The sequence below is a fragment of the Microcebus murinus genome, chromosome 17 (assembly GCF_040939455.1).
Source record: "Microcebus murinus isolate Inina chromosome 17, M.murinus_Inina_mat1.0, whole genome shotgun sequence".
Classification (NCBI taxonomy): domain Eukaryota; kingdom Metazoa; phylum Chordata; class Mammalia; order Primates; family Cheirogaleidae; genus Microcebus; species Microcebus murinus.
Window position 1 is genome coordinate 12,660,625 of NC_134120.1, and position 10,075 is coordinate 12,670,699.

Genomic DNA, 10,075 nt, shown 5'->3' on the forward strand with positions numbered 1-10,075 from the left:
GTTAAGTAGCTATTCATATATGTGTTGGCCATTTGGATCGCCTCTATTGTAAAATATCTGGGTTTATTTTTTTAGTTTTTTGTTCATGTTTCTATTGGGTTACCTTTTCCTTATTGATTTGTAGGAGTTCTTTATATATTCTAGATCAAAGCCCTTTGTTATTTATATGTGCTATAAATAACTTCTCCCACCTTGTGGTTTGTGGTTTTACTCTTTTAACAGTATCCTTTAATGCACAGAAGTCCTGATTTTCATAGAGTCCAATGTATACAAGGAAATCTCAGGAAAAATTTTAAAACATTTTGAACTAAATGAAAACAAAAATAACATACCAAAATTTATGGAGGGAGGCCAAGATGGTGCTTGGAGGAAAATTGACAGCATTACATATGTTAGGAAAAAAGAAAGATCTGAAATTTTTAATCTAGGCTTTCAGCTTAGAAACTTAAAAAAAGAAGAGTAAATAAAGCCCAAAGCAAGCAGAATAATAAAAAATTATAAAGAATAAAAATCAATGAAATTGGAAACAGAAATGAATAAAACCAAAAGTTGCTTCTTTCAAAAACAGCAATAAAATTTAAAATCTTGACATCAAGGTTTTGCTAACTTCATAAAACATGTAGAGAAGTGTTCCCTCTTGATCTATTCTTTGAAAGAGCTTCTTTAAATGTTGGTAGAATTTACCAGTGGAGCCATTTGAGTTTTTTTTTTTTTGTCATAGCATTTTTAATTAGCAGATTTAATTTCTTTATTATAGATAGGTATATTTGGGTTTAATTTTTTTGTCAGTTTTTACAAGTCATTTTTTAAAAAAGAACTTGTCCGCTTCATTAAAACTTTCAAATTTATGGGCATAAAGTTTTCCATGATACTCTCTTATTATTTTTTAAATGTACGTGTGATAGTGATATCCTTTTTTAAAATTTCTTATATTATTTGTGCCTTCTCTATGTTAATTTGTCTTGGCCTTTATCAATCTTCAAAGAACCAACTTTTGGTATTATTGATTTTATCAACTATAGATTTATTTTCTATTTTACTAATTTTTACTTTTTTCTTTATTTCCTTTTTTTAAAGAGTTAGATTTGATTTTCTGATTCTTAGATGATTGGTTTTCAGCCTTTTTTTCCTTTTCTTTTTTTTTTTTTCCTAGTACAGTGAACTTTATTGATGGTACATGACAAGGTGGGGCTCCCTAGGCCCCTCCAATTCTTCAGGGGCTCTGGCATGGAAACTGCGTCGTGAGGAGGGGAGATTCTCAGTGAGGTGGGGACTGAGTAGGCAGGGACGCCCCAGCAGCTGAGGCCTCTCTCTTCCTCGGTGCTCTGGCTGGGGCTGATGGTCCAGGACTTTTACTCCTTGGTGGCCATGTGGGCCATGAGGTCCACCACCCTGTTGCTGTAGCCAAATTCATTGTCATACCAGGCAACCAGCTTTACAAAGTGGTTGTTGAGGGCAATGCCAGCCCCAGCATCAAAGGTGGAAGAGTGGGTCTCGCTGTTGAAGTCAGAGGAGACAACCTGGTGCTCAGTGTAGCCCAGGATGCCCTTGAGGGGGCCATCCGCCGCCTGCTTCACCACCTTCTTGATGTCATCATACTTGGCCGGCTTCTCCAGACGGCAGGTCAGGTCCACCACGGACACGTTGGCCGTGGGCACGCGGAAGGCCATGCCAGTGAGCTTCCTGTTCAGCTCGGGGATGACCTTGCCCACAGCCTTGGCTGCGCCAGTGGACGCAGGGATGATGTTCTGGAGAGCCCCACGGCCATCACGCCACATCTTCCTAGAGGGGCCATCCATGGTCTTCTGGGTGGCGGTGACGGCATGGACTGTGGTCATGAGTCCCTCCACGATGCCAAAGTTGTCATGGATGACCTTGGCCAGAGGGGCTAAGCAGTTGGTGGTGCAGGAGGCATTGCAGACAATGGTGAGGTTGTTTTGGTACTTGTCGTGGTTCATGCCCATCACAAACATGGGGGCGTCAGCAGAGGGGGCAGAGATGATGACCCTTTTGGCACCCCCATCTAGGTGAGCCCCAGCCTTCTCCAGGGTAGTGAAGACGCCTGTGGACTCCACGATGTAATCAGCGCCCGCTTCACCCCATTTGATTTTGGTGGGATCTCGCTCCTGGAAGATGGTTATGGGCTGGCCATTGATGACAAGCTTCCCGTTCTCCGCCTTGACTGTGCCATGGAACTTGCCATGGGTGGAGTCATACTGGAACATGTAGACCATGTAGTTGAGGTCAATGAAGGGGTCGTTGATGGCGACAATATCCACTTTGCCAGAGTTAAAAGTAGCCCTGGTGACCAGGCGCCCAACACGGCCAAAGCCGTTTATTCCGGCCTTCACTTTCACCATGGTGTCTGGGAGACGGTGCTGGCGCTGCCTGGGAAGATGCGGCCATCTGTCGAACGGGAGGACCAGAGGGCCTTTTTTCTTTTCTAATATGTGCATTTTAAAGCTATAAATTTCCTTCTAAGCTTGACATTAGCTACATCCCAAAAGTTTTGAAATGTAGAAAATTATGGCTTACTTCAAAATATTTTCTAATTTCAATTGTTATTTAATCTTTGACCTATCAGTATTATAAGAGTATTAGTTTTCAGACAGATGGGGATTTTCTCGTTTTTTTAAAGTTTTAGCTTGATTTCAAGGCAGTCTGAAAAAATATTCTAACCTTAGTAGCTCTCCAGTGTTCTAAAAAAGATGTTTTTATATTTAGCCCAGCTTTCTAGTTGTTTTCAGAAATAAGTTTGATACAGAGTAACCTATTCAGCGATTGCCAGAAGCATAACTACTGCCAGTGATAATTTAATTAATTGTGACACCATCTCAACCCATTGATCACCCGTATCCCATTTTCCATTTGCAACAGAAAAAGTCATCATTGCATTCAAGGTCAGAGAGTTAAGTAACTTGACCTCAGAATTTCATCTTATTTTCTCCAAAGCCTAATTTCTATCACCAAGATGCCATTTATTACATCAATTACTGCTTCCAAGATCCTCCCTGGCAAACTCCACATTTTCTATCTAAACTTATTTCTCCTATATCTTAACTTGGTTTCCCCACCATACCTTCTCGTTGAATGTCTACCCTTTGATTGTTTTTATCGAATGTGTAAGAGAATAAATGCATGAGTATTAAAGAAAAAAAAAGAGGTCATCTGTGTATCCCTAAAATTGTCTGGAACACCAGCAGTGGCATGTGTCACATTTTTGGAAACTCTGAGCTGGTGTGAGAAATGGGGGCTTCGCCTTCCTGGTCGGGGGAGGGGGTGTCAGAGGATCCACGGTGACTTGTTGGGGTGTCATCCCAAGGACTGATATGTCAGATAGGGAACACATCACATAGCGGTATAACTTTTGAGATCTGCATTTTGAGATTCCCATTCCAGTTTCAAAATCTCAAAAACAGCACACAATTCTGGAAATATTTGTTTCACTTAGGTATAATTTTACAAGTAAATATACGCTCGACAAATAGATTGCCTCCAAAGCTGACAATGGCAGGCCTCTCAGATGGGCAGCGCTCTTAACTGGAGACATAAACAACTATGGATTTATATCCACAGCTTCTAGTGTTACTCATATTTGAATGCATCTTGTGGAGAGGGAAGTACGCAGAAATTACAGGGAAAAATAAAAACAAATAACTCTCTTTTGATGGGAATGGAGTTGGTAAAATGTTTTTAGTGTATCTCAAGAATGGAAAAACAAGCACCACATGTACTCACCAGCAAATTGGTATTAACAGATCAACACCTAAGTGGACATATAGGAATAACATTTATCGGGTGTGGGGGGGGCGAGGAGGGGCTGGGTGTATACAACCACAACAAGTAAGATGTGCAACGTTTGGGGGATGGTCACGCTTGAAGCTCTTACTCAAGGGGAGAGGAGGGCATGGGCAATATATGTAACCTTAACACTTGTACCCCCATAATACGCTAAAAGAAAAAATAAAAAAATAATAAAAAATGTTTTTAGTGTAACAGACTGATTATTTCTTTCTGAGACTTATTTGAAGAGTAATGCCACCTGTCCCAGGCAGACTATAATCTCTAATTGTCAAGCTCTCAAGAAAAGACAAAACCACTGAGCCCCTGGATCACCCATTATTCCAAGCTCAGCCCCTCTGCTGCGGCCTGTGGCTGTTTCCTCTCTTTCCTTAGCGGCCATGGACACCAGCCGCTCACTAACTCTGTAAAATAACCACCCAGGCACTGGCTACCACAGCGATTAACCCGCTCCTCAGCCTTCTCCTCGCAACAATCCCCTTCCCTTTAGCATTTCCTCACTAGTCCTAAGTGCAACCCTAACCCTTATCTCAGAATCTCCTAAGATTAGGGATGAGGATTTGCCTCCCCACTAATCATCCCAAAAGAAAAATAGAATATGGTGCCTAGTTCAGCAGCGGGACAAAGCAAGGAACTATGTCACCCTGGAATTGAGCGTGCTGCTGAAATCAGGGCCACTCTGTCATGTCTTCAGCAGTATTTTATTACAGTGAAGAAAACACAGTTCCTGCTGGATGAGACGCCTGCCAAGGTGTGGCCAACACAATGATGCCATGCCCAGGGGAGGAAAACGAACATCCCAGCGTTTGAAACCAACTCCCCGGACAGATGAAGCCCCAAGCCCAGCCAGCAAAACCAGTTGTAAACAAACAGGGATAAATATGGACGTGGCCTTTTTTTTCAAGGAGTTTCCACGTCCTGGGAAAACCAAGAAGTAGCAGATATGTCTTTGGGGCCCACTAAATACCTACAGTGGCATCTTAAACACCACAAGCAACGAATGCATATGCCGACTGATAACGGGAGGGATGTCCTCAGCCTCTTTCCCTTCTGTGAATTTGAAGCCTTCCTCCTGAAGGAACCATCAGATGGAAAGAGTAAGTCACCCCCAAATCCAACCTGATGCCACACCTCCCAGGGACTGTGGCCTCCAGTCCTGCACCCAAATGCCCTTGGCAGAACACATCTTTTCAGGGATGAAGTGTGTATGTGTGCACACGCATGTGTATAAACAGGCAGGTATGTGCAGATGTATGCGAGGGTGCGTGAATGTACATATATGTGCATACATGAGTTTGCATGTGGGCATGTGTGTGCAAATGTGTATACAAGTTTGCCTGTGGTACAAGTGTGTATGTGCATGTGCACATGTGTGCTTTGTGAGTTTGCACGTGAGCTTGTAAGTGTGCAATTGTGCATGAAATGTGTGTGTGTGGGTGCACACGTGTGATTATAGTATAGGTATGTGTGGAACCAGGCTGGGTTCCTTGCTTGGGCAGATTCATTGCAACAAACATTCCTTGAGTATTTACAATGACCCATGACTGTGGCAACCATAAAGAGGAATATTACATTTCTCTGGACCCAAAAGCTTGTAAGCTTATAGGAAAGATGGACACATGAGCAACCCTGTGCAGGACAAGAACAAAGATGCTAAATGTCGTAATCACTCAAGGAAGAAGAGAATTGTTCTGCTTTGGGATGGCAGGAACATTTGAGGTCAGCTTGAGAGGAGACAGGAGGTGACAGGAGGGCAGTCCAGGCACAAGAATAACATGAGGTAGAAATACAGGGTGTGTTTAAGCAATGGGGCATTTGCTGTGCCCAGCACAGAAATGAACATGTGTTATATCAGATCAGATATGACAGCTGGCCATTCTTCACCACATTCACAGGGTGCGCGGTGATGAATGATGGGAGATGGCCAATTTGTGGAGAACTCTGACTATTGTGCTTACAAATGTGAACTTCCTTCCTCCAGGCAAAAGGAAGCCATTGTTGGACTGGAAAAGTGGAAGGCAAGGGTGGGGCTGGAAAGCTCAGGGTGAAGAGGTTATTGCTGGACTAGGTGAGAGAAAATGAGGAGTCAAAGGGTGACACATTTTACAGATACACTTAATGGTTTTCTTCTTTTTTTTTTCTTTCTTGAGACAGGGAGTGCAGTGGCGCAATCATAGCTCACTGTGGCCTCCAACTGAAGGGCTCAAGAGATCCTCCTGCCTCAGGGAAGGACTGTGAGTAGCTGGGACTACAGGTGTGAGCCACCACGCCTGGCTAATTTTTAAATTTTTTGTAGAGACAGGGTCTCAATACATTCCCTAGGTTGGTTTTGAACCCCTGGCTTCAAGTGATCCTCCTGTCTGATCCTCCCAAAGTGCTGGGATCACAGATGTGAGCCACCGTGCTCAGCCACTAATGACTTTACCTCTCTAGCTTTTATTTTTCTTTTGAGACAGGGTCTCACTCTGTCACCAAGGTTAGAGTACAGTGGTGTCATCATACCTCACTACAACCTCAAACTCCTTGGGCTCAAGCGATCCTCCTGCTTCAGCCTCCCGAATAGCTGGGACTGAAGGTGTGTACCACCATATCTGACCGATTTTTCTATTTTTTATAGAGATGAGGTCTTGCTGTTGCTCAGGTTGGTCTATAGTTTTAACTCAAGAAAAGTCTCAGTTTGAATCGTCAGTGGGAGCCTCAAAGAAGCAGGTTTCTAGAACAAAGGAGAGAGGCTCTTGCTCTGGTCTTTTCTGTTCCGCCAACAGCAAGCCATATTCTGGACACCACAGTGGGCATGTCCGGCGGTGGATGACATGACAGAGTGATGAAGGGACTTGAAACCACATCTGTCATGTCAAGGCACATTTGTGGGTCCAAGGAAGAGTCAAGTTCCAGGAGAGGACAGGCTTCAGGGTGGCTCCAGCCCACAGACGGGTCTCAGCTATGGCGGCTAGGATGCGGGCAAGGCCTTAGCATGCCACATGTGCCTGGAAGGTCTCGGGCTGCAGGATTCAGAACCAGTGGCTAAATTTATAAAGTCAGAAAGGCAAACACAACAGCAACTAAAGTGGATTCCAAGAATGAAAAATGGTTAGCCAGAAATATGTTAGGGCCCAGGCTGTTAAAAGCCAACGAGAACTAAAAGGGATAGAAAACTCAAACAGCAAATGATGCAAAGACACACAGACTAGGGGCTGTCCTTGGCTCTAAGGGGTGTGGTACCATCTCAGAGTTGCAGGAACGGGGGGGTCCTCATCCTGAAGAAAAGGTGGCAGCTGTTAACTAAACCATGAGCTCCTGGAAGGCAGAGAATTCAGATATGATGTCTTGATTGGTGGATAATAAATAGATATTGGTTGTTTGATTACTTAAGTAAGCATTTCAAGAGGATAGTCTCCTAATTCTTAGCTTATACCTTTGGAATGGCTTTGGTTTTCTGGTTTCTCTCTCTCTCTCTCTCTCTCTCTCTTTTTTTTACCCCCTGGCAGCTGTTATTGCCTCAGCAAACTAAAGCTGTTGCTATTTCAGCATCTTTGCTAAGAAGGGCATCAGAGCATCTTTATGTCAGGCTGAGCTCACTCATCCAGATTAATTCCTTAGATGTTCCACATAATTTCTGGTAAAGTCACCTTTTGGTCCAAACAAAAAGCAGATAACTTACTTTATCTGTGAGCCTTTTATCTTGTTGACAACCCCAAAATTCCCATCTATTCCAATTTTCATGGCAGTTTAAGAAATTGCTAGAAGAAGAAATGTGGACTTTGGAAAGATATATTAAGTCTGCACTTTGCTCTTTGCTATCACATGAGTGCCTTGGTATCCTGGCAATTTCTGATTCAGTTCCCTGGGGATTACAGAAACATCATGATTGCTGTGCTCTCTAAGCTTCTCATTGGCTTTAAGGAGGTGGCCAATTTCCGCTTTTATTTATAGGAACTCCAAGAATGATCTCCAAAGGCCAAGAGTCCAAGAAGATATTTAGAATCTTAGAATTTGAGAGGACGTTTGGGACCATCTAAACCCCTCTCGTGTCAGATGAGTAAATTGACATTCCGAGGAGTGTGGCTTGCCCAAGGTCCTTCAAATAAGTGGAATTTTGGGGCTTTGATCTGCAATCCAGGCTCAACCTACCATGTCATGTCTCCTTGTTGACAGAGATACTTGCAGTGGATCCAGATATTTAAAATGAATGCAAAAAAGGGGGAATTAAAAATACAATAAAAAGCAATAAAAACAAAAAAAAGCACAAATAAGGGAAAAAAGTCTTACACAAAAATATAATGAATGTAATATTTGCTCTGTAGCAATTTCATTCTGTTTAAACACATTCATGCATCCAAAAGACTAAGCACTCTCAAACTGTCTAAACATGTGTTTCTCAAAAGGTTCATTGTATTTTTTTCTATGCAAAAATGACAAGCAGTTATAATCTTTTTCTGAGCAAGTGATGACAACCCGAGCACCCAACATTATGAAATTCAGGTATATAAGTTTAGCCCTTCATCTGCGTCAATTTTTATCCCCAGAACAAAGGAAAATTATAGACATTGTGCCGACAGTAGAAACGTAAGCTTTTCTTTCTTTTCTCTGGTTTTTCGTTGCTAGGGTATAAGACCATGTGTGTCATAAAACTCTCTCCCATCTGGCTGGTTTTGGAAACTTCTCTGGGACCCAGTTTTTACAGCTGAGCAATTAATTCTCCAATACTTGGGAGCTGCTGAAATAAAGGAGATTTCAGAGAGAAGAGTTCATGACCTTATGCCTTCGTGCGTTTTACTGAGAACTGACCTCCTGCATTACTGGGAAAGAAAACTCTATTAAAATCTCTTGGGTGAACACTTCAACGGGCTGATTTCATTTTAAAACTAATCATTTGGTGCATTTTAGAAGGCATGATAAATGATGTCATCTCAAATATTAACATAACCCCGGATAACGTGCTCTTCACTCAGAGCTTGATTACAACATGTCAACAATTCCATTAGGCCACACCAACAACATTTGAAGCCTAGTAAAATGCAGAGGATAAAAAGCAACATTGTTTGATAGTATTGAATAAGTATCCACAAAACCTATGGTCCCCAACCCCCGAACTGCAAACTGGTACCTGTCGGATGGCCTGTTAGGAACCTGGCCACACAGCAGGAGGTGAGTGGTGAGCAAGCAAGCAAAGCTTCATCTGTATTTATAGCTGTTCCCCATCACTCGCCATCCCCCGCACCCCGTGTTCCATGGAAAAATTGTCTTCCATGAAATCGGTCCCTGGTGCCAGACGGTTGGGGAATACTGCCCCAAATTATAAAGTATCTATGAATTAACCTAAAAAAAAAAAAAAATCCCAAAGTTAGGGGAAAAAAATTAAAATTCTAATAAAGAATATAAAGACCAAAAAAATAAATAGGCAGATGTATTTCATGTTTGTCAAGGACAACGTAGCACAGAATAGATGTTAATTCTCCCTAAATTAATTTCTAAGTCAGTGCAATTGTAATCAAAATCTCTCAAGCCGTTTATTTAAATTGGAAAGATTCTGAAATTTGTAAAGAGTAAAAGTGCACAAATAGCCAAGTGAATTCTGAGAAAGAAAAGCAAAGAAGGACTAGCTCGATCAGACAGTAACCCAAATGACAATGCATAAACATAGGCAGGACAATGGACGGACGGACAGAACAGGAGATTTAGAAACACAGTTACGTCCATGTGGGTAATTTGTACATGGTGGAGGTGGCATTGCAGATCAGAGGTGAAAAGACAGATTATTTTAATAGAAATGTGGTTTGCTCTGTGGAAAAACAGATTTAAAAGTTAAAAATTTAAATTTATTTTAATACATGATAATGTATAATTACATTAATATATATATTTTTTTCTGAGACAAGGTCTTACTCTGTTGCCAAGGCTAGATACAGTGGTATCATCATAGCTCACTGCAACCTCAAACTCCTGGGCTCAAGCCATCCTCCTGCCTCAGCCTCCTAAGTAGCTGGGACTACAGGCCTGTGCCACCATGCCTGGCTAATTTTTGTTTTTTATAGAGACGAGTCTTGTTCTTGCTTAGGCTGTCTCGAACTCCTGGCCTCAAACGATCCTACTGAGGCCTTGGCTTCCCAAAGTGCTAGGATTACAGGCATGAGCCACTGTGCCTGGTCCATAAATACTACTTATATGATTATAAATTAAAGACCAAAAGAATTTATTTCAATAAACTCAAAATCACAACAACATAAAGAAAGAAATGCCAAATAGTTTTAAGACCACAAAACTGCTAAACAGA

At 42.0% G+C, this 10,075-nt stretch overlaps 1 pseudogene; it reads right to left on the minus strand.

Annotated features, from left to right (window-relative positions):
* Positions 1 to 1,136: 1,136 nt before the first annotated feature.
* Positions 1,137 to 2,426, minus strand: LOC142861650 (glyceraldehyde-3-phosphate dehydrogenase pseudogene; annotated as a pseudogene).
* Positions 2,427 to 10,075: the final 7,649 nt, after the last annotated feature.